The sequence below is a fragment of the Zalophus californianus genome, chromosome 8 (genome assembly GCF_009762305.2).
Source record: "Zalophus californianus isolate mZalCal1 chromosome 8, mZalCal1.pri.v2, whole genome shotgun sequence".
NCBI lineage: Eukaryota > Metazoa > Chordata > Mammalia > Carnivora > Otariidae > Zalophus > Zalophus californianus.
The window spans coordinates 122,126,799-122,152,631 of NC_045602.1; the positions used below are offsets into that span (position 1 = coordinate 122,126,799).

General features: G+C 43.5%; 1 long non-coding RNA gene and 1 other non-coding gene across 2 annotated transcripts in view; both read left to right on the forward strand.

The window, feature by feature from the left end:
* Positions 1 to 25,833, forward strand: part of LOC113937815 — a 62,113-nt gene that overhangs the window by 20,947 nt on the left and 15,333 nt on the right. The window lies entirely within an intron of this gene.
* On the forward strand, positions 14,333 to 14,519 carry LOC113938845. The gene has a single exon (XR_003525042.1). It is a non-coding gene; the product is annotated as a U2 spliceosomal RNA (small nuclear RNA).

Below are 25,833 nucleotides of genomic sequence, written 5' to 3' on the forward strand. Positions count from 1 at the left end.
TGAATTAAGGATGGCCACCTCAGCTTTCTTTTGGTGTCCATTAGCATGATAAATTGTTTTCCACCCCCTCACTTTCAATCTGGGGGTGTCTTTGGGTGCAAAATGAGTCTCTTGCAGACAGCATATTGATGGGTCTTGTTTTTGAATCCAATCTGATAGCCTGTGTCTTTTGATTGGGGCATTGAGCCCATTTACATTCAGGGTAACTATTGAAAGGTATGAATTTAGTGCCATTGTATTGCCTGTAAGGTGACTGTGACTGTATATTGTCTGTGTTCCTTTCTGATCTATGCTGCTTTTAGGCTCTCTTTTTGCTTAGAGGACCTCTTTCAATATTTCTTGTAGGGCTGGTTTTGTGTTTGCAAATTCCTTTAGTTTTTGTTTGTCCTGGATGCTTTTTATCTCTCCTTCTATTTTCAATGACAGCCTTGCTGGATATAGTATTCTTGGCTGCATATTTTTCTCGTTTAATGCTCTGAAGATATCATGCCAGTCCTTTCTGGCCTGCCAGGTCTCTGTGGATAGGTCTGTTGCCAATGTAATGTTTCTACCATTGTAGGTTACAGAGCTCTTCTCCCGAGCTGCTTTCAGGATTTTCTCTTTGTCTCTGAGACTCGTAAGTTTTACTATTAGATGTCGGGGTGTTGACCTATTTTTATTGATTTTGAGAGGGGTTCTCTGTGCCTCCTGGATTTTGATGCCTGTTTCCTTCCCCACATTAGGGAAGTTCTCTGCTATTATTTGCTCCAATATACCTTCTGCCCCCCCCCCCCTTCTTCTTCTGGGATCCCAATTATTCAAATGTTGTTTCATCTTGTATCGCTTATCTCTCGAATTCTGCCCTTGTGATCCTGTAGTTGTTTCTCTCTCTTTTTCTCAGCCTCTTTATTTTCCATCATTTGGTCTTCTATATCACTGATTCTCTCTTCTGCCTCATTTATCCTAGCAGGTAGTGCCCCCATTTTTGATTTCGACTTGGTTAGATATTTGTTCTTTTATTTCTCCAGAAAGGGTTTCTCTAATAACTTCCACACTTTTTTCAAGCCCAGCTAGTATCTTTAAAGTCATGATTCTGAACTCTAGGTCCGACATTGTACTAATGTCCGTATTGAGTAGGTCCCTGGCAGACCGTACTACCTCTTGTTCTTTTTGCTGAGGTGATTTTTTTCATCTTGTCATTTTGTCCAGAGGAGAAAAGATGAATGAGAGAACAGAATGCTAACAGTTTAACAATGTCTCCAGGAAATATACTGTATACAAATCAGAGAAGACCTGAAACCAGGGGACAAGAAAGGGAAAGGAAGAAGAGGGGAAAAAAAGGGAAAAGAAAAAGATAAAAACAAACAAAAACAGAACAAAACAAAAAAAAAAAGCACAGAATATGATCAAATATGATCAGGCTAGTGCATAGATCAGTGCCACACACTAGCTTTTGGGCATATTTTGGTCTGTTAGAAGAAAGTGCCTGCTAAAATTTTAAAGGAAGAAAGTCTTATATATGTACAAAATAAGGGTTGATACAATGAAGGGATGGCAGATGACTGTAAAGATGAAAATTATAAAAGATTTTATAAAAGGAATTGATAAGAAGTTGTTTTTAAAAAGAAAGAAGAAGATTTAAAAAGAAAAAGAAAAAAGAAAAAAAAAGGGAGAGAATGTGATTAGGCAGGAGAATAGAACAAAGCCATACACTAGTGATTTAGGGTATATTTTGGTCTGTTAGAAGAAATAGTATCTCAAAATTTTAAAGAGAGAACAACTTATATATATATATATATGCCAAAAATAAGGGTAACTACTATTAAGGCATAAAAATATGACTCTAAAAATGAAAAATAAAAAATGTTTTTTTTTTAAAAAGGGATTGATAAGATGTTGGTTGAAAAAGGGAAAAAGAAAAATTCAAAAAAAAGCAGTTAAAAAAATTAACTTTGAAAAACTAATGAATTATGGTAAAAAAGCCATGAAGTCTATGTGCAGTATTCCCCTAGCCCTGGAGTTTTCCCGTTCTCCTTGATCGGTAAACTTGGTCTTGGCTTGCTGGCTGTTCGTGGTGATCTTCTGGGGGAGGGGCCTGTTGCTGTGGTTTCCAAATGTCTTTGCCGGAGGCTGAATTGCCCCGCCCTTGTTGGTCCGGGCTAAGCAAGCTGCTCCGGTTTGCTCTCAGGATCTTTTGTTCCCTGCAAGCTCTCAGCACAGCTTTGGAGGACCAGGGTGAAAATGGTGGCCTCCCAATCTGTGCCTGGAGGAGCCGAGAACTCGGGGCCCCGCTCCTCAGTGCGCCCACAGAGAAAAGCACTCACTCCCGTGTCCCCGGTCTCTGGCCGCACTCCGTGCTCACCCGGCCTGTGATCGAGCGTTTCTATCTCTGGCACCTGACCCCGTGTGGAGTCTCTAAACCCAGCCGATCCCTGCGGTGCGCTCCCGCGCCGCTCCTCCCAGGGGAGGAAGGGGAGTCTCCCCGGCTCTGCCACTTGTGGGGTCCCTGCTGCAGGAGCAGTGGCCCGACTGGGCCGCGGATCACAGTTTATGGCAATCCCGAGCTGAGAGCCCGCGCCTCGGCTCCGTCTCTGCAGCCGGCTTCCCCGCTCCGATCCCTGGGAGCTCTGCCACACTCAGGCACCCCCGGTCTTTCTGTGACCCCGAGGGTCCTGAGACCACACTGTCCTCAGCGGAGCCGACTTCTTAAAGTTCCGATTTTGTGCTCCGCGGCTCTATCACTTGCCAGAAGTGGCCCACGGAGGCCCCCCTCCCCCGCTGTCTATCCTCCCGAATATCGCCTCGGATTCACTTCTCTGCATGTCCTACCTTCCAGAAAGTGGTCCCTTTTCTGTTCAGAGTGTTGTTACTATTCTTATCTTCGATCTGCTGTTGAGTTCGTAGGTGTTCAGAATGGTTTGATCCCTATTCAGCTGAATTCCTGAGACCAGACGAAATCCAGGTCTCCTACTCCTCCGCCATCTTGCTCTGCCCCTCCCTAGAGATAGTATCTTTTTACATTTTTAGGGGCCCCATTTGGATTTTCTCTTTTGAAAGTACCTGTTTAAGTCTTCTGCCCATTTTTTGGTTGGGTTGACTTACTGATTTATAGGAGTTCTCTAAATGTTCTGGGTATGAGTTCTTTGTTGGTTTTATGTTTTGCTGTAACCTCTTCTCTGGACTTTTCTTTTCACAATGTTAATATTTTTTGTTAAGGACAACGTCATCCTTTTTTTCTATTTGGGTTATAATTTCCATGTATGATGTCAGAAACCTTTTTCTACTGTGAGTTGCTCTATGACATTCTATTTTTTAGTTTTACTGCTTTTTGCTCTTTCTTGTTTTCTTCCTTGCACTTTTTTTTTCAGGCTTAATTTGCTCTTCTTTTCCCAAAGTTTTGAGATTGAATCCTTTGCTCATTGATTTTCTACTTGTGTTTATCTCCCTAATATATGCATGGCTTTAGTGACATCCCTCAAATTTTGGTATATTTTCATTATGATTTAAATAAAAATATTTTCTCATTTCCTTAGTGATTTTTTTCTATGACTCATCGGTTATTTAAAAGCATATTTCTATTTTTAACATATGGGAATTTCTTGCTAGTGTTCCTGATTTCAAGCTTAATTTCACTGCTGATAGAGACCTTACTTTGCATCATTTAAATCCTTAGAAATTTGTTGACTCTTGCTTTGGTCCAGGCTCTGGTCAATTTTTGTAATTAATATTCTGTGTCCTTGAATTTAAGCCTTGGTCCCTTGTTCTTCCAGGAGAACAGAGACTAGGAGATGACAGTGGAATCTTCATTATGGAGCCTAGATTTTATCAATATCTGACAGTCTTGACTCTCCTGTTTAATATGTTTTTGTGCCTTGAATTTACTTTATCTGATGTGAATGTTGTAATTACGCTTTGGAAATTTGCATGTGCCTATAATACACATTTGCCCTTTTTATGTTTAATAAAAAAAGACACTTCATTTGTACCTTTGAAAACTTTATATTTGGATTTTGTCTTTGAGTTAATTTGAGAATTTTTGTCTTTTAATAGTGGGATTTAACACATTGACAGTTACTGTTCGAGCCATTTCATATTACTTCTTTAGCTTTGTCTTATCCTTTTAATTTTTATGCCTGAATTTTGTTTTTCTTTGTATTATTTCTTAGTGTAGAACTCTATTTACATTTTTAAAATGTTATTTTGGAAGATGTATTTTAATTAGAGTAATGGTTTAAGTTTTCAAAAGCATTCTTTAACCGATGATTTTCTCATTTTACAACCAAGCATGAAAATGTATTTTTGAGTGTTTTTTACTTAATACACAGTGTAAGCATGTTTTCTCTTACCCTTAATTTTTTGGGGGTTTATTAACATTATCTAGTGTCTTGCACCAAGTTATTAATATATTTTTAGGAATAATTTTTGACATTTGCCTTGTTTTAGAAACAGATTTACCAGGATCATTTAGACATTTCTCCTTTTTATAACTGGTTGTGAAACTCACCATTGTCCTCTTATAGTTTGATTTCCCCAAAGCTGAGTTGTTAAGTTTATGTCATGTCTTGACTAGTTAGTGTTCATCTCAGGTTTAATTCCAGAAGGATGCATGGTGGCACATTTTCTCAGTTCTTGGTTGAGACTGTTTTCCTATTGCCTCTATACTAAAAAATGACAGCTTTTCTGTGTCTAAAATTCTGGGGTCACAAAATTTTCCAAATTGTATCTAGGTATTTATCTCTTTCAACTGACTTTTGAAATCACATCTAGGAAATGTAGGTAGAATTATAATCTTACAGATTATTTCTCTAGTTTGGGAGAGCATTCTGCCCTTTTCTCTTAGTATGGCTTCTGTCCTGCACTGATTTGGAAATAAATAAGTTACTTGTGTGTTGTATTGCCATTGTCTGTCCTCCCTATCTATGATCTTCTTTCTTATAATTTTTGTCATTGTTTTTTCCTCTTAATCTAGGAAAGCTTCTGGTATATGTATATTTTTAAATCTGCTTCGGTGAATTTTTTTCAGTAGAAATTTTCTTTTTCCTCCATGAATTAAAAATTTTATTGCAGATTTCCTTTTTCCTTACTCAGATTTGTAACTTTCTTGCCTGCTTGTGCCAAGAAAAAGCTACACTGTTTAAAATGAGGCAGGAGTCGGGTGTTTCCTATAGTCTTTTCAGAGTCTCATGCACACTGTCCCTCTATGGATCACTCTTTGGTTGGAGAGAGAGAATTCCAAACTCTGTGCCTTCAATCAGCTTCTGTCTGCTTGGTACCTATAAAAACTCTGTGGAAGTTTTTGGCATTTATTCATTTAACACATTTATTGAATGCCTATTAAGTTCTAGGCACTGTTTTAGGCGCTTGGTAATTCATGAGTGAATGAATAGATGAAGTCTCTTACTCTTTAAAAAATCACTTTTAATAGTGGTAAAATATATATAACATTTACCATATTAACCATTAAAAAAAAAAAAAACTAAGTTTGCCCCCACTGTCCTAATGAGGCTGCATTGCATTTGCTCTGCACATGGGTGTGCCCTGACCACCTGTCTCTCTCTCTGCAGGTAGGCTCTTCTCCCCACAACTTCAGCATTGACCTGTGTGGCTCAAGCTTGGGTTTTGAACTCCTCTCATCTCTTAGCTGACCTATAGTCAGTGACCTATAGCTCATTTAGTTCAGATTCTCAGTCGGGGTCCCAATCACCTTATCCTATCTGTGGAACCAGATCTCCTTGGCCAGGGTTCTGGGGGTGAGCATTTGCACCTGCAGAGCTGTGTGGGTGGGGCTCTCTGTGTGGCAGCAAGGATGAGGTCAGGGCTAGAATGTCTTAGAAGAAGGTGAAAATGGGAAGACCATGCTTGGCACCTTGAGCTCCGCTTGGACAATTTTTTGAATATCTCTAAGCCTCAGTGTTCAAAATGGAAAAGTGTGATGATGTGAGGGTGATCAAACAGAGCAGCTTAAATTTCTGAGAGTTTTGATGATCAGATGATACCATCTATGCATAAAATATCCAGCATAGTGCCTGGCAGATGAGAGACAATCAATGAAGGTTAGTTTCTCCCTGCTCTCTGCCCCTCTTCTCGCCTCTCTAAAGGAAAAAAAGTCTAGGTCCCTCGTCTTAGCATTTTTTTAAAGATTTTATTTATTTATTTGAGAGAGAGAGAATGAGAGATAGAAAGCATGAGAGGGAAGAGGGTCAGAGGGAGAAGCAGACTCCCTGCTGAGCAGGGAGCCTGATGTGGGACTCGATCCCGGGACTCCAGGATCATGACCCGAACCGAAGGCAGTCGCTCAACCAACTGAGCCACCCAGGTGCCCCTTGTCTTAGCATTTTAAATTGCAAGTCTTCCAACGTTATCCTTCTCCAATTCATAAGCTGAACCTAATGCTTTGGCCAAACTGTTCTATTTAAATAATTCAGCCAGTGGTAAGAGATTTCTTAGGATTTTCCCATCACACCACAAGCAGTTTTCACATAAGAGTTTCTAAATAAATATTTCTGGATGGATTGGCTACTGGTCAGTACGTCCAGAAGTCCAGCAGATTATGGTCGCTCAGTCAGCCTCTCCTTGTTTAAGTCCTTCAGTGGCTGCCCATTGCTCAGAGAATAAATTCACGCTCTTATGTGCTACAAGGCACATACGATCTTGTGGCCATCACCTCCCATCAGAACTCAGTAAGTTCTAGCCAGACTGTCCCTTTCCTTGCTTATTACACCAAGCTCCTTCCTCCTAGGAGCCTTCATAAATGCTATTCCCTATTTCTGAAATACTCTTTCTCCTACCCTTTTGCCTAGCTAATTTCTGAGTCTTAGTCTAAAGACCACTCCTCAGGGAGATCTTTGCTGACCACCCCCACCCCCCACCCCGGACTAGTTCAGGTTCCTAGTTCTAGCTTCTCATGGCACCTGTACTTACTTTTCATTATATTCATCATAATGGAAATAATGCCAGTATTTGTAGGATGACTTATCTGTATCTGGTATCTGTACCCTACCAGACTGTGAACACCTTTGTCCATTTGAGCTGCTATAACAAAAATACCATAGACTGGTTGGTTTAAACAACAAATGTTTATTTCTCACAGTTCTGGAGGATGGAAAGTCTAAGGTCAAGGTGCTGGCAGATTCAGTGTGTGATGAGGGTCTACTTCCTGGTTCATAGACGGTTGGGTTCTTGCTGTGTCCTCACATGGTAGAAGGCGGGAGGGCACTAAACTCAGGCATGAGGGCTCCACCTTCATGACCTAATCATCCCCCAAGGCCCCACCTCCAAATACCATTACTCTGGGGATTAAGCATCAGCCTGCGAATTTGGGGGGGGGGACAATCAGTCCCTAACAGGGAGTAACTTGAAGGCAATGATTATGTCTCTTGAATTCACAGTTGCGCCTTTGATGTTGGTTATGTTCCTTGGCTCTAAGTAAGCACCGAGTTATTCATGTGAATGAACAGAAGCTGGTAGCTAACACTTACATAGGGCTTATAACATGCCACTATGATATCATTAAATGAGAATGAACGAATGAATGTGCATAGTGTAAACTATTCTCCTGATACCAGCTTACTTGGTGGGGTTTGACAGCACCATCTAAAGAACCATCTGAGACTGTCCACATAGCAGAATAAATTGCCTCTTGCCATCATTGTGTTGTTGAGTGAAATGGTTTAGCCTCTTCTCCATGTTTCATTCCATGCCTTGCTCCAGTTATCTCTGACCCACAACACTATCTGATAGAAGCTTCTCAGGGTCTGATCATTTTCAAATGTTTATTTGCCTCTCTGCTCGCTAAGCTGTTTATGCCTATTCATCACCTGAACTAAAGAACAGGGCTGGCTCGCCAGTAAATAGCTGACAGATGAGGTTCTGTAATGAGAAAATTAGAACTTCACAGCTCCCGTGCAAACTCCACTGTAATAACTTGGAGCTTGCATCAGCTTCTGGGTGGATGGGAGACCTGATTCCAAGAAGAAATATGATAATTGGAGGCCTGGGGGAGGCCAGACGACTTTGGCCAAATAGGATATTACCTTTGGTTGCTCTGTTACTATAATTCAGTGATTCCAATTACCACAAGGTGATAAAGTATTTGACTGTGTTGTATAACACCTTTCCTTGTACATGTCCGAACCTATTAAAGGCGCTTTAATGAAATCATTATCCTTATAATGCCTAATTATGGTTGATATTACTCCCATGATCGGTGTGGAGCTAGTGAAATGTAAGGAATCGAAGGATAGGCCAATTAATACAATATGTGGACACTCCTCCAGGCTGCTTCAGGTTTAGGGCAGGGACTGGGTGTTTCCATGGGGCAGAAAAGAAACATAAATCAGAAAACAGCTTCTCTGGGAGGGAAGCAAGAGTAGGTGCTCCGAGACTCTGGAGCTGGTTCTTACTCAAGCAGATAAATCTGATTCTAAGCTTTCCAGTTGCCATGGCAGACGAAGAAACAAAAAATACGTCGTGCTCATTTCTTGACAATAGGCAGCACACACATCTGTCCACCAGAGTGGCATTTCCACCCTCCACCCCCCCCCCCCCTGCAACTTAATTCAAATACGAATTTAATTCCTTGGCTTCTGGGAGCTTCCTCCTCCTTTCTTTTATCTTCTCTTGTCCCCACCAATCCTCCTTCTCTCTTCCCCCCTTCTCTTCTCTCCTTTAATCCACAGGAACAGGGCAGTTTGTTGAAAATGGCTTTGGCATCAGCAAAGCTGTTCCTCCACTTTCTCTTTAAGCCTCAGTTTCTTGATTTGTGAAAATGGGGATGATCCCCCTCGAGTAGGACTGCTTACGTAATAAGTGCTCATTCCACAAATGTGTATTGAGTGCTTTCTGAATGCGGATCTGTACCATGTACTGGACACTGAGCATAGCGTGATGAACCTAGAAATGCCAGTCCCCTCCCCTTGCCACATGGGCTTCCTGGGGCGGGGGGGTCACGTGCTAGAAGCAGACACCCAGTGGGAAATGCAAAATTGCTTTGTGAGGAGTGGGGAGGGTGACTGATACCTCCTGATGCAGAAATCTAGTTGAAGCTGGGCCTCTCCCTGAAACCACACACACATTTTAACACAGTGACCCTGCCCACTAGCACCCACATTCAATCAATGTCTTAGGTTCTGATCATTTAATTGGGGAGCTAGGGAAGAGGTTGGTGGGAGGAGAGCTCGTAGCATCTTCTCCCTGTGGGATTGTAGGAGCCCACCTCGGTTTCGAGCAGTAATACTGCTCCCGCTCTGCCCCCAAGTCCCCTCTGTCCATCTATATAGCTCTCTGTGGTCTGCAAGCCCCAGAAAGCCCAACTGGGGGCATCTGCACGGGCTTCAGCATCTAGTGTCCCTACTTCTCTGAGCAGTTTCTCTCCTGCCCTTTCCCTTGCCAGGGGTCTGGCGTCCAAGCCGGTAAAGACAGCAGGTGTCTGGTGAAGTGTGATGCTCTTTGTGCTGCTGCTTCTCATTTTCTTCCCCGGGTTTGGGACAGGAAACTTCCAACTTGGGTGCTGGAGGGCAGACTGTAGTGGGTTCTCTGTAAATGAAAGTAGCTGATCCTTGCAGAGGGTGATGCAGAACTGGCTCAAATGTTTGACCTAAAAGCCTTCTGGGCCCATGGATGCAATCATTTTTTCACAAACTCTCTTTTAGTATCTACTGTGATGCTATTGGGGGGAGGTCGGGAGGGGATTATGAACCAGAGACTTTTCTCCCTTTCACATTGACTTCGTTTATTTAATATTTATTGAGCGTGTACTATAGGCAAAGAATGGTACAACTAAGCACAGGGGAGTTAGAGATTAAAGAAGGCCTGTCATCTCTCTTCATGGACCTTAGACTCTTGTTAGGGGATGGAGAGCCCTGCCCCGCCAAAAGAAGTAAGCATGCAAAATAATGACAGTGTCCAAACCATAATTCTCATATGCTATAAATGCAAGGTGTTTCCATTTACAAAGTTTTACTTACATTTCTTGGAGCAGTATGGGGGAGCGGAAATGCTTTCCAAGCTTCATTTTTCCCAACTGCAAATCAAAGATGCTGGCTTGAGCCAGCTCAAAAGTGGGCAATCCCTGTGAAGGTATGTTTCCAAAGACGATGCCTAAGGTGAAAATGGTACAGTCAAAATTCCTCCCTTGAAAAATCCCAAATCCCTGAAATCACCCACAAAACCCAACATATGTGTTTTTCTGTATAATAATAGAATATATAATTCCCAACAGGCAATTAATTCACAGGCAATCATTTATTGTATATGAGTTAATATGCCAACTATAATTTTACTATACTGTGTTTGTGAGTGTTCTTTTTTAGAAAAGGCTAAACTACATGAAGTTGCCAATATTTGGGCATTTTTAACCTATAAAAATGGCAGTTTCCTGTGATCCAACTTAATCACAATTTTTCTCTCTTGTTTTTATATGGCATTAACGTTATTATAGATGGAACTCTAACCTCAAAGGATTGCTCTGGCGCGCTCTTTTTTAGGGTGATGAAAATATTCTAAAATCGGAGTGTGGTGATCGGTGCACAATTCTATAAGTTCACTAAAATCATTAAATCCTACATTTAGAATGAGTGCATTTTTTGGTATGCAAATTCTATCTCAATAAGGCTGTTAAAAGGACTGAAAATGCTCGCTCAGGACAGGCACATGGTCAGAGTGGTATTTGGTGTTTCCCACTGTGCCTTTTAATGGAGTGTCTCACAGCATCCGTGCGAGGTGAGTCAGGTCCAGCCTTCTCTGTAAGGAGAGGCTCGGGGAGGTGAGGTGACCCGGTACATATGCAGCAAACCTGGGCTGGGAACACCCCTGGGGCCCCGGGCCCGTTCCGTTCCCTTTTCCCCTCACTCCGGCTCCGCGCGCTCTGAGCAGCCCTGGAGCCGGAAGACCGCGGAAAATGGATTTGCACAACCGTCTTCCTGGGCAGCCCACTTTGGAAATCATTTGTGACCTGTAATTGACCGTGACAATACAAAAATTGGAACCTGAAAATCACAAACATGCTGGGTTATTAGATGGTGAAATTGCAGTTTCCTGTCAGCCTGCTGCTTCCCAACTTCTCATTTTTGCTTTTCCGGGCTAGAGCTTGGCAGATTCCCACCATACACCCCCTTCTCTGCCTGGGTGGGCTTGGGTGACCTCTGCTCAGGGCAGCATGGCCAGAACCCTGGTCTCCAGCTGGGCGAGCCGCTGACGGGAAGATGCGAGCTCACCTTCACTCCATCTGTCACACGGCTTCCCTTTGAAGCTGCACATCCCATCTGAGTGGCGGCAGGCCTGGATGCTTCCTCAGCCTGATGGGCCCCCAGGAGCCCCAGTTTCCTCTCTGACCTCGTTCCCCCTCTCCTGCATGCTGCTCCAGCTGGGCTGGAGCTATTCCTCCACTTTGCCGCTCGCCCCAGCCTCCAGGCCTTTGCCCCAGCCGTGCCCTTGGCCTGGAATGCTTGTCCCCAGCTGTCCTCATGGCCAACTCTTTTGAGCCTTTGCCCAAATGTCACCTTCTCAACGACGCCTGCCCTGACTGCCATATTTGAAACTGTGGCTCTCGCTGTCACCCCAGATTCCTTATGTCCACCCTCTGCTTTGTGGTTTCCTCCCAGCCCTGGTCACCTTCCCTGACAATGTAGTGTATAGTGTATAGTATATAGTATAGAATTGATTTATCGCATTTACTGTTTGGTGTCCTCTCTCCCCCCGGGGTGGATACTCCAAGAGGCAGTGCTATTGTCAATTTGCTTATTTATTGATTTATTTTTTTTAAAAGATTTTATTTATTTGACAGAGAGATAGAGAGCACAAGTAGGCAGAGAAGCAGGCAGAGGGAGAGGGAGAAGCAGTCTCCCTGCAGAGCAGGGAGCCCGATGCGGGGCTCAATCCCAGGACCCTGGGTTCATGACCTGAGCTGAAGGCAGACGCTTAACCGACTGAGCCACCCAGGTGCCCCGTCAATTTGCTTATTTATATTAGAACTTCATGTTAGTCTATAAATAGCAGCTTTTTTTGAGATAGAAATCACACACTGCATAATTCAGCTATTTAAAGTGTACAATTCAGTGTTTTTTAGTATGTTTTTATTATTTTATTTTTGAAAAGATTCTATTTACTCAGAGAATGCATGAATGGGGGCAGGCCAGAGGGAATCTTCAGGCAGACTCCCCACTGAATGTGGAGCCCAACGAGGGGCTTGATCTCATGACTCTGAGACCATGACCCATGCCAAAATCAAGAGGCAGATGCTCAACGGACTGAGCTGCCAAGGTGCCCCTTTCAGTATGTTTTTAAAGCTGCACAGCCATCACCATGATCAATTTTAGATTGTGTTCACCACCCCCAAAAGAAACCCTTTGTCAGTCAGTCTTCACCACTCCTCCGTCTTCTGTCTCCCCTCCTCTGGCCCCTGGCAACCCAACCGCTAATTTACTTGCTGACTCTCTAGAGTCAAATTGCCTATCCTGGAATTTCATATAAATGGACTCTTACAATATGCGCCCCTTTGCCATTGGCTTTGTGCACTTGACGTTTGTGAGGTTCCTTCGTGAGATTGCATGTACCAGAAGTTCATTCCTTTTTATTGCCGAATCGTGGTCTATTGTATGGATAGTCCACATGTTTGTTCTTTCATTAGTTGGTAGACATTGAAGTTGTTTGCATTTCCAGGCTACTATAAATAATGCTTTTATGAACATTCGTATACACGTTTTTGTGTGGACTTGGGTTTTCGGTTCTATTGGGTGTATAGCCGGGAGGGGAATTGCTGGTACGAAGCTAGGGGCAGGTGGTCCTGGCCTCCGGTGGATGAGCACGTCTGTTCCCTTACTGGTGTTGGGTCTGACACCAGCTGGTTGTAAATTTGGTCTGTGGAACAGCGCTGGAGATAGAAGCTGAATTTTGGCACAGAACTGGTGTTCCAGGAGTTTTTTTTGAATGACTGGCTGAAGGTATGCTCTCCTACTTGGAGTGTTCTGAAATCTCCTTTCTTCCCCAAATCTGTATTTTTCCTTGATAGCAGCTTGGAGGGTGGAGCAGACCTTGTAGGTGCCACACTCAGAGCTCCCAGGCCTACCCAGAGGCCACCTGCAGACCGTTCTGGTGGATGGTGGCAGCTCTGTGTCTCTCTGCATGAGGGCAGTCTCTGGTCACAGAGGATATTTGGCCTGCCCGTGGGCCCACCAGCATTTCTGGGGAAGGGTGGGGTTGGTGACGAACACCCCAGCTTGCCGGCCTGTTAGGGGAGAAGCCCTCCGTTGTAATCACAGGCTCCGGGGCCGCCCCCTGGCTGCCCACAGTGGTAGTCCACACCCCTACTGGCTGTCTCCTCACCACTGTCTCCTGGCCTCCCTCCCTCCTGAGCATCCTTGTACCTGAATCCTTATCTCTCTCAGTGTTTGCTCCTGGTGGAGTCCAACCCAAAGGGACCCTTAGGAGTTCACGTCTATGGACCACCGGTCAGCAGAAGGCAACTGCTACTCAGCGGTATTCCCACCGGGCACCAGGCAGCCTGTAAGGGTTTGACTCGAGTTGGTAACTCAGAGACTTGGAGTTGGGGCCAATCAGCTATGACTGGTGTTTGCAGGCTGCAGAAGCCAGAGCAGTGCCTGTGAGGGGGCAGAGCATCCCATGGGAGGGGTGACCTGAGACTCGGAGAAAGTGCTGTGAGGTGCCTAGGCTTTTTCTAGAGAGCGCTGGTCCCCAGGGATGATGTAGAGTGCCCCTGGCCAGTGCTGCAGGAGGAAGGTGCGGACACACGTGCTCAGGCTCCTACCAGTCCTCCCTGGGTGCAGGACTGGTGTGTGATCAGCAAGGTCCTGTGCAAATGAAAATGCAGGGCCCTGCTGGGAAGATTGCTGAGCCTTTCAAGATGGTGACAGCAGGGCATTAAAGCAAGTGGGGGTCCCCTGAGGGTGCACAGGCCGCACACCCATGAAGCTGGCGCTGCCTGGGTGCCTTTGTCCCCCTTGAGACCCACACCTGTATCCCTGCCACCTGCTTCGGAAACATCCCTTACTCCGTGCGTTCCCACGCAGGACCCTCCTCACTGGTCTTTCTGCCCTGGGCATTTTGCCTCCCGGTCATGCTGTGCCCAGACCGATTGTTGTAAAACACAGCCGTGATCGCTTTACCCCTCTCTTCAGAGGTCTTTAATAGCACCCCCTGACTGTGGCTGTGGTTTTTAAATTGTGATCAGCAGGACCACTCAGGGGGGACCCGCTGTGGGTGAGAGATGTGCTCGCTGCATCTCATTCCCATTTCAAACACAGCAGACACGTTTTTATCTGTTTTGCATATACATATTGGGCTTCCATAGATGCTTTCCTTTGAGGACATGTTTCTACTTCTAAAATAAAGATACTGCATCGCTTCTCGGCCTTTTGGCTAAGATCAAGTGTAGTATTTGTTCTTATCAGTAAAATAAAGATACTGCTGGAAACTACTGGCCACAGAATTAAATCCAAACTTCTTAGCTCAGTATTTAATATCTGTAATGCTCTAGCTCAGAGGTTGGCTGACTTTGGCCCAGAGGCCAATCCAGCCAACTGCTAAGAATAGCTTTTAAATTTTTAAATGGTTACATTTTAAATGGTTAGGTAAGTACCTACATAATAGCCTTAGTGTGGCCTCTTGGTCCCCAAAGGTGAAAGATTTACTATCTGACCCTTTAAGAAAAAGTTTACTGATCCCTGATATAGATCTAGGTGTTTTCTTTCCAGGCTTACCTCCCAGCACTTGAGCACGCTCACCATGGAGTCTGGCTCAGTACATGGCTCATAGGGAAGCTATATTTTATCAGATATAAAGCTAGGGTAACTGCATACCTGGTTTGTCATGCTGACATCATTATTCATATTAGTAGAGCTCTTTTCACCCTCCTCAGTGTCTTTCTTTTTTCGGGGCAGTAAATTATATGGTCATCCTATATAAAACTGACAAGTGAATTGAATGGGAGATAAAAACCACCAGCAAATTTTGTGGTGAGTTATATTATCTTTGATACTAAGGGCATCTCCTAAAGAGGTTCCAGGTTCGGGCTGTTTGAGCTAATACCCAGAAATGACAAGCATTATAAAAAAGAATGTCCTTAAAAATAATTACTATGCTTCTGCCATGTATGTGTTGGGTTTCTAGAACTAACGGCATCTTTGCTTGCCTAATTTTCTTAAAAGGATTTAACCAATCTATCTGATGTTTAAAAGCAGCATGAGGTATGTTATCAGAAACCCATGTTGAGACACAAATGCAGTCTCATGCTATGTACTGGATATTTTGTTTCGAGAAAGGCTATATTTAGGGGATGAAGGAAGGAGTTGTCCTTTCATCAGATGTTCTAGGAAATGAACCATATTGCTAGTTTTTATGCTTGGAGCCCAGCATGGGTGTTTATCTATAATGGGTCCAACTTTTAGAAGATGCTGACTCCAAATGACCTGGATATTATCCAAATAAGTGCTTTTAAATTCCCAGTAATAACTAACCGACCATGAAGAATAACTCAGTTTTGGATGAATCTAATTTTATTTATAAACAAGTGCCTACAGAAATTGTGAAGTTTAACATGATTTACAAAGTTGAGGTACAGAAGCGTACTTCCTAATGGTCTCCCGTTCTTCAGCCCAGAAGCGTATTTAGGAAGCATATATGCTTCCAGACTCTGAGCTAGGTGCTGGGGAATGTGCATAGCAGAACTCTGCTCATTCTGTCCTCCACGCACCTACACAGATTCAGTCCATGCCCTCAGTGATAGGATGGGCAGTGTCACACTCACTGGGCTGGGGCTCTGAAATCTGGAACAGGCTTATTGTTTATTGTTGTGATAAATGGCTTGGGGGAAAAATGAGGCAGAGTAAAGAAATAGAGAATGATGGAAATGGTGTTTTTATATACGGTGGTCTCGAAGGGCTTCTCCGGGGAGTGAAATCTGAGCAGACACCTGCAGAAAGTGAGTCCATAAGTCTTAACAATACTTCTCATTCTTTGTTCTTGATTTGTTGTATCAACAGTTTGGTATAAGGTCCAGAACTCCCTCAAGGAGCCTCAGGTCTCCCCATCTTAAAAGAGACCAGATTTCTCTCAAGGCCCAAAGGAAACAATTTCAAGAACTGCATGAGAAGCTTTAGCCCGTTAAGTCTTTTGGTTTCCTTAAGCTCTGTTTACAGACAGGGCCCTCTAAGTGAGGGAGTGAGGAAGAGGGGGTTGGAAATTGAGCCTTTGGGAGCAGGTGTGGTGGAATAGTATGAATAGACTCTGGAATGTAAAGAGCAACCTGTCAGCATTCCTGTAGAAATTCAGTGGGTGCTATTTCCGGCAACTCACATTTGTTGAGTATTTGCCTTGTGCCAGGCACTGGGTTATGACCCACCCACGCACATGCTGAAGAATACTCCCAACACACTGGAGGTGGGAAGAGGTAGGATGGCGGAGTGCAGTAGGATTGAGAAGGCAGAGATGGTAGGAATTGACCCTGGCCTGTAAGCTTCAGGAGGGTAGAGTCTCTATCTTGCTCATTACTGTTTCCTTGGGACTAGCACAGTGCTTGGATAATTATAAGTGTGCAGTCAATGTTTGCTGAAGGAACAGAGGAACAAATGAATCGCATCAGCCTAGAAGCAGTAAACTAGTATCCCATCTGTCTGGAGGGGAGAGTCTGGTCTTCCTTCCCTAGTGGGGATATCAGAGTGGAGGTGGCTGTGCCTCACAGGTGAGGAACGAGTGTGTGTGAGGTCAAGTTGGAAAGGTATGTTGGGCTCTTGAGTCAAGACAAGGTGATAAGTACGCAGTGTCTTTTTCCTGGAACATAGAAGGCACTCTGTTTTCCAGTCTCCCTTGGGTTTGGGTTGGGGCCATGTGACAGTTTTGACCAGTGGACTCTGGACTCGTGGGAGTGACCTCTGAGCTGAGGCACGTAAGAGCACATAGGCCTCTCCCCGTTCTCCCTTCTCCTTTGTGGTGACACAGGAGATCACCTATCACGACAACAGAGCCACAGGATGTAACAGCCTGGATCTGTGAGTCACTGTGTGGAGTCAGCACCAGACTTTTGGTGAGGGTCAAGGAAATCCTGGTTATATGAAGTCACTGTGATTTGGGGTTTATATGTTATGGTAGCATATTTTATTTCTATTGTGACTCATGCAGCCTTGAATGTCAGGCTAAGGGCTTTGTCTTTGTGCTCTTAAAGAACTGTAAGTCCCTTGCCTGTTGCTTCCCACATACTCATGTAGTTTAGATCCTCCAGTCTGGGGAAGACGGAGAGCTCACTTCTGCACGTGCCACAGGTGATTTGATGCCGAGAGAGCCTGGTCTCTGTGTCCCTTCAAAAGACGAGAACCAGGCAGATTCCTGCTGAGAAAAGCCTTCTCTTCTTCCTGCCCCCTGACCCAATGGGCTTTGTGGCAGTGCAAGAATGTGAGCTGGGCACCAGTCATCGTCCTGGGAGAAGGCTTGATCAGAGAGACCAAAATATCAGGCCGGGCTGGATGTGAAATGTATTGTGAGATATTGAAAGTGGCTCAAACTGCAGAGACCATGTGATTGCTGATGAAGAGGCATGCCTTACATATTAAGATGCTGAGGATGGAGGCAAAAAAAAGTAGTTTCAATTTAATCTCCATTTTTTTTTTTTGAAAAACAGCACACTTTGAGTGAAGCTCTTCCATACTTTATTTATTTTTACTGTGTAATATATCATGGGCCTCCTTCCACTTCATTCTCTTTAGTGGGTGCTTATTCTCTTCTAGAATGGGGTGCCACCCTCTCCTAAGGCATTCCCCTACTGATGGGCCGTTTGGTTTGTCTCTGACTTTCCAGTATTATAGGTAAGGCTACAGTGAACATCCTGGTCTACATCCCCTTAAACACAGCCAAGTGTTTCTGGAGTGAAATGTCTGGGTCAGAGGGCATAAGCCTTTTTCATTTTGATGGGTACTGCCAAATTGCCACCCTAGAGCGTTGTGATAATTTACACTCCAGAGAAAGGTGATTTTTAATGGACTGGTTCCCCGAGAAACTCAGCCCCTGCCTCGTAGCAGGTCTGAGGTGGAGCCTCCAGACCTTTGGAGCATGTGTTTGACTTAGGGGTCCTTCACAGGAGTCCAGTCCAACCCGCAGGTGCTTCCCTCTGCAAAGCTCACATTTAAGCCCTGAAAAACGGGAGGACTTCATCCAGTCTCTATCAGATCTAAATCAGAACATTTTTCCCCTTTTGCCATTTTAAATTACCTCTCAGCTCAGCCCCAGACTGAGTAATTCAGAGTTAATGGGATATGAAAGTCATGGTCCGTGGCATGATTGCGGATACCTAGCCAGAGGCAAGCAAGATTTATTCTCTTGGAACCCAGCTGGGTTGAAAAGGGTGATAAATCAGCATGGCTATTGCTCCCCTTTTGCTGCAAGATTCATTCCAGTTTATCGGAATAATCATCCAAGGCCTTGAGACTGGAGATAAACAGCCAAATCCAGAGCCGCACTATGTGGTAAGAAGGAGAGATGTTTCTTTGCAATCTTCCTAGATGTGTTTGGACAGGGGTGGGTGGGGACTTGTTACCTCTAACTGTAGTCCAGTGGAAAGCATCAGTCACCCAGGATAGAGGCTGGGATTTTGTGCTTAGGAACACCACTGGCCTGAGGCTTATGGTCTATCTGGGGATATCGTGTGAAAGATTTGGCATCATATGCTGATTTGTGTTGTCCTATCCACTGAAGCCAGGGGTACTCTTCTCCCTGACTTGGTTACCCCTCTGCCCACCATTCTGGCTCTTGGATCCTCTTGGGTGGTTCTCCTTCTGGTGTCTGGCAACCTGTCTTTCATGCTGGTTTTATGGTCATTTGCTAGTCTTTCCCTTAACCGACCCCACTGGTGACCACAACGTGACATAGAGCGAAGGTCATAAATAGATCAATATCAGTGGAACCTTAAATGGACCATAGAGTACATGCACACACACAGAATCACCTTGAATGATAACCCCAAACATCAAGTGCTAGCTTTGACTGGGCATTCATTCAGGCTTCTACCAAACTGCTTTACAAGTATTAACCCTATTTTGTCCCCCAAACCATGGGTGAGGTTGGCACTATTGTTATATCCATTTTACAAATGAGGAAACAGCTCAGACAGATTATTAATGACTTGCCCAAGGTCACAGAGCTCGTAAGTAACAGTCCCTACAGAGCTCATGTTTGCTGTTTTCACGCACATACTTACACAAACATCCATTTACACAAATACATATGCATACTGATGCATAAACATTCAGATACAGAAACACACACACACACACACACACACACACACACAGTCCAGAGAATATTCAGCAAAGAATGAGTCTGAGGCTTATGGTTAGGAGAACAATAGCCTGGGTCCCTAGCCACCTTCTCTTTGAAGCCCCCCCTCACATTGCTTACTATAGAAATTTAAATAGAAAAAGAGACATTGCTAGGATTGGTTGAATTTAGGGTGATGCCTGGGGAAGGCAGGAGGATAGTGTGCTCTTGAGGCCACTCAGAATAAGGTTATTTTGGGGTTTGGACTTAGGCTATGCAGGGTGGGATCCCTGTTTACTTCAATATGAGGAGCAGGGCCATCTTTTGGGTAGACTCACATCAACTGAGGTTAGGATACTGAGTTATGACCCTCGTGGTAAGAGCCACCATTATAGAAGTTTTCTCTCTGGGGCCAGATTCCTATGGGAATGTACTAGAAGAGTCTGATTTCAGAGCAGGGAAGATAGTCCTGTGATTTTAAAGGCACCGGGCTAAGATACGTCTATCTTACAGCAGGGCTGGTCTGGTCAGTGGGACCAGGAGTCCTTGCAATCCACTGACCATGAGCTCCTTTCCTTGGATGGGGCTGGGACCGACCCTATCACCACTGCTTCTGGGACAACTTGATCTGTCCTCCTATGGTTGACCAGTGCCCTTCCCAGTCTGTACCTGCTTCTTTAGAGACCTTAACACATTGATCAGATTATAGCCCTGACCCTCAGGCTGGGACCTTCTTGTTTTTCTCATGTGCTTCTTTTCAGTTCTTTTATCCAGTTCCTATCAGTTTTCTAGATTTGATTCACATAAGGAGGTCTTCTTGAGGGATGCTTTGTCTTAGTCTCCAAGTACCGAACACAGTCATTGCAGGAGATGCCATTGGTATCCCACAGATACCCCATGAGCAAGCCCTGGGGGTAACCTGCAGACAGTTCCCATATACACCAAAGGCTTCTAGTAACTTCTCTGCCTGAAGGTGTTCTCTGGCCAAGGGAATATGTTTAGCCTTCAAGTAGGGCAGGCTCGTAGTGCTGGGGAGTTAGTGCTCTGGGAATGGTCCTCAACCAGTGAAATCATAAAGACAGCAGCTTCCTTGTTCCTCAGTGGGGGCAGCTCTGATGTGTGCTCCACACAGTCTCGCAGAGGGTCCCAGTGGGACTGAGCCTCAGTTGCCCACAGTGGTTACCAGTACACTTTATTGGCTTCTTTCTCTTCCCAGTTTCACTTCCCTGGTGCTTCCTGAGATCACCTCACATATAAACTGCTTGCATCCAAATCCTTGTCTCAGGCTCTGCTTTTAAGGGAACCCAGGCTAAAGAGCTATAATCAGTCTTTACTCAGGAACAGTTTCCGTTGATCCCTTTTTCCTCACATGACCCGGCCTTACCTTCCTCTTACCTGAGGCCCTGTGGACCTTCCAGAAGCACTTCATCCCAGAGGTACAGCGCAGCATTGAAGTCAGACAGATGTGAGGTCGAATCCTGGCTAGCTCACTTACTGACTATGTGACCGTGGGAAAATTACTCTCTGAACCTCATTCATCTTTTAAACAATGCAGATAATGATATACAACTTTCAGAGTTGTCAAGAAGAATCAATGAGATAATGTAGGCAAAGGGCTTAATGCAGTGCTTGGCAATTAGCAGGTGCTCAATAATGTCAGACAGACTTTCATCTCCCTCTGAACAGAGGCTGGTTTCCTTCAGTTATGGGGCAAGCAGCTCTCGCTTACCGATAGCCGATAAGTGGGCATGGCCTGTGTGGACAGATTAGAGGATGTGGCTGAGCCCTTAGCGGGGGTGGGAGGGATGGGGGTGGGGTGGGAGAGGGGGAATGGGGGGGTCTGAGCATTCAGGAGAGGCAACATTGGAGAGAAGAGGAGAGGCCCTCAAGCACATTGGCAGACCCTGCTTCTGTCTTTGATCCTCTACTTAGGGCCAGTCATGGTCTCCCAAAGAGGCCCTACATTTCCTAGCTCCACACTTTCGCTTATCCAGTTCCATCCACCTGGAATGCTTTTTTCTTCACCACCCCACCCATTGAAATCTGATCCAAGGTCTTGTAATGGGGTATAACTCAAGATGCATATCAGAGTTTTTTCAAAATCCACATATCTGGGAGTTACCCCTTGCAGCCTGGCTCCCCAGGACACAATGCAATCCAGAGAGTCTATGGTATTAAATTAAAGCCCTGCAGGAGCCCCAGGCTGGAGGGACAGCTGCAACTGTGAGCCAGGGGTAGGGCTATCCGTGGAGACTAAGCCTAAGTCACAGAATGCAAACCGGGAGTTCATGAGCCTCAAGTCTAGAAGACAGAACAGGACCTGCTGTTCTGTAGATCAGTAGATCTGCTGTGAGGCATGGGCATGTAGATTCTGAAGAAGCTCCTTATGATGATACACACCTCTAGGAAAGGAGCACTCATATCATCCATAGAGCCTAGGGGTTGGGCTCAAAGAGACTTGACTACCTGTGTGCCATTGGGCAATCTCAACTTCTCTGAGCCTCAGTTTTCTCATCTATAAAATGGTGGCAATAATAATACTTATCCCATATGGTTGCTGTAAGGAGGACATAGGGTAATAGAGATGGTGCTCAGGAAAAACTAGATCTACATTAAACCATCCCCGAGTCCCAGCCAGAAGTCATCATTTCGGGCCATCTGTACTTGGGTCACTGCATTGAAGACAGCATTTAGTATGAGTTGCCCCCCACCCCCCACCCAGAACGTGAGCAGCTGAGGACTGGGGACAGGAAGGGATTGTGTATTATCTGCCATGTGCTCCCACAGCACCTGGCATGGTGTCTCACATGGAGCTTGTGCTCAATAAATTTTTGTTGAATTGAATATAAAACCATAAGAAACTAATGTATGTGGTTATGTTAGGTACCTGCATAATGCGTTTTTGAACAGGCTTTTGATTAGTCTTAGTGTCCGGGAAACAGTTTCCTACTGACAGTGCATTTCGAAATTGCCAGGAGGGCAATAAATATGCACATAAAATTCTGCTTTTCTCAGACCTGGATGGAATCTCTTTGTTTCCTGGGGCTTCTGGTTGCCAGGCATCCACAGGGACTGGGGCTGTCCCTGGGCTGCATTCTTACTCCGGACTTGTCAGGGACCCTCCTGGCCCCATTTGTAAGCCCAAGAGCCAGAACTTAGCCCTCCAGAGAGCACAGGGATGGGGCATCCTTTTCTGCTTTCTAGACTGGAGGCTCATGAGCTCCCGGTTTGCATTTTGTGATGTAGGCTTAGTCGCCACAGATAAACCTACCCCGGGCTCACAGCTGCTGCTGTCCCTCCAGGCTGGGGCTCCTGCAGGACCTTAATTTCAGAGACTCTCTGGGCTGCGCTGTCTCCTGGGGAGCCAGGCTGCCAGTAGAATACCTTCCCTCTAAGAACACAGAGGTCCCTCCAAGCAGTCCTGCAGGGGAGCGGTCTGGAGGCACAAGACAGCCCACCCAGGGATCTTTCTAGGAGATGGGTCTCATTAGAGTGTTGAGGAGGGGTCCTGGCTAAGGGAGGCTTGAACTGGAGGGGGTCCACCTCCAGCCTCTAACAGCCTTTAATTTTTCCTTTCTTCTTTTTAATAAGCATATAGTGCCGGTTCACACATGGGCATATACATCATATAACATATGTATATACACACATAGACATATATGCATGATATACATAGGCATATTTGTATACTATATATTGTATGTATAATTATATATATTACACAGATACATAAATATATATAGCACTGGTGTATATATATATATACACATATGTAAATAAATAGGTTATAAATAATATACATGGTGTATGCATAATGTAAATACTCTATGTAATATACACAGGCATATAATGTACATTTATATGATGTACATACATAATTTAGATATGTCCATATGCATAATATGCATAAGTGTATAAATATACACTTTATAAAAAATAGAGGTGTACATAATACATACAGGTATATATAATACACCTGAGTATAGAAGTATAGTATACATTAAGTAGATATATCTAGGTCTACACATTACTTAGGTATGTATATAATAAACATGGATATATATTTCTATACATAGGTATACATAATATAGATCTATAAACCTAATATACATATATATGTGTGAAACACATGTATACAATGTATGCATATATATTACATAAATACATTTATGTATATACACTTAAATATAAATATACATAATATACATAAACATTTATATAATATACATTGGTATATTATGGTATATATATCTATCTATAAAAATGCACAGATATATTTTTTACATGAATATGTATATATAATATATGTAATATATATTTGAAAATGGAATCATGTTGGTTTCTGGGCATTTACTCTCTTCTCTATAACCCAACCAGAGTGTTTTTTTTGAAAACACCAGACTGATCATGTCCCTCATCTGCCTAAATTTCTTCATTGCCTTCCCCACTGTATTTGGATAAAGATCAAAATCCTTAATCTCTTCTGCCGAGGTCTCCCTTTCTGATCGGCCTGTATATACCTACTTGCCCTACCTCCTTTGAGAACACTGCCCACCTTCACTCACTCTTCATCTTCCCCTGTACCCCCACCCCCTCTGTACCTGGACATCTCTCCCTCATCCTTACTCAAGAGGCCTTCATATAAGATTAGGTTTCCTGTCAGACACTTCCTAGTGGCCTGACTTTTCTGCCAGAATACTCAGCCTTTTTTAGTCTATTTCCCTGCTGCTAGACAGTAAGCCTTATGAGAATAGACCCTGACTAGCTTGGGTCTTCAACTCCCCTCTGTGTTGGGCCATCAGAGGGCCCTTTATAAATATTTGTGAAGTAGAAGATTAAAATTCTATGGTTTTTTTTTAAGTCACTTAACAGTGTATTGTGAGCATCCTTCTGTGTCAAGAAATGTATGTTTACAGAATCATCTTTAATGGCATCATGGTATTCCATTGTATGGAGATACCATAATTTAACTGATCTCCTATTGCTGGACAAAATGTTGCTTCCCAGTATCTTATAAACAGTGTTGTAACCAATATCTACATGCAAACATGTAACTAATTTGCTTGACCAAAAATATTGTACCAATTTATACATTCATCAGCAATGCTTAGTGTCCTTTACTCACCCACCTCAATACCAAGTATTATTATTACGTGGATTTTTTTTTTTTGCCACTTATAGTCATAGTTTAAAGCTGCCTTTCTCTGATAACCAGGGATATTTGTTCATTAATTTTTTTATTTCTACAGGTCCTTACTGAGAGCCACCTCCTTGCTCTTAGCAAAATACACATATTCTAGCATGAGTAACACATTGTAGCTTGACAATACATTTAGAATATGGTAGGGAAAATCTCCTCACTTGTTTTCCTTAAAGCATCTTCCTGATTATTACTATAAATTCATTGTGCTAGGTAAACATTAGAGTTATTTTGTCAAATACCTTTAAAAACATCTTATTTTGTTATTTGGAGTGCATGGAAATGTATAGATTTGGAAAGAAATAAATCTTTACTATATTGGGTTTTCTTACTCCAAAGCGTGGCATGGGTTTCCTTTCAAGTTTTTTTTTTTTTTTTTATAGATTTATTTATTTATTTTTGAGAGAGTGAGAATGAGAGAGAGAGAGAGTACATGAGAGCGGGGAGGGTTAGAGGGAGAAGCAGGCCCCTCGCTGAGCAGGGAGCCCGATGCGGGACTCGATCCCGGGACTCCAGGATCATGACCTGAGCCAAAGGCAGTTGCTTAACCAACTGAGCCACCCAGGCGCCTCTCCTTTCAAGTTTTAAAAATATCTCTTAAAAAAAAAAAACAAACCCTCAGGGGTGCCTAGGTGGCTCTGTCCGTTGGGCATCTGACTCTTGATTTCAGCTCAGGTCATGATCACAGGGTTGTGGGATTGAGCCCCATGTCAGGCTCTGTGCTGAGTGTGGTGCCTGCTTAGGATTCTCTCTCTCCCTCTCTCTCTGCCCCTCCCCCAGTTCGTGTGCACTCACTCTCTCTCTCTCTAAAAGGAAAATAAATAAACCCCTCAAATATGACCACCCAAAGATAAAAATTATTAACATTTGTCCAAATACCTTATCAGATCTTTGGAAGCATATGTAGTGACATAAATATATATTTATGAGGTGCACATGCTGTTTTATAAACTAAAATAATTCAATAACCTATTGTGAACATCTTTCCATTTTAATGAAATGATTCTGCATCATTTTAAAAATGGCTATAATAATATTCCACTGTACGGATGTATCATTTAGTTTCTTGTTGACAGACATTTAGGTTGTTTCCAAATTTTAATAATCAAGAATGAACATTTTTGTGCAAATATCTTCATATCTTGTTATCTCTTTAAAGGAAATTAAAATATATTACTAAAATGAAAAAAAAAATAAATTCCTGAACTTGGAAAGTTTGGGTCATAAGGTACATATACTCTTAGATAAATTACCAAACTAAGCTTCAGAAAGTTTGTATCAAATTGTTTTCCATCTGCAGCATATAGGAATGCTCATGTAAATCCAAAAGGAAATTGGGAAAATAATTCCATTTGCAGTAGCATGCAAAAGAATAAAATATGTAGCAATAAATTTAA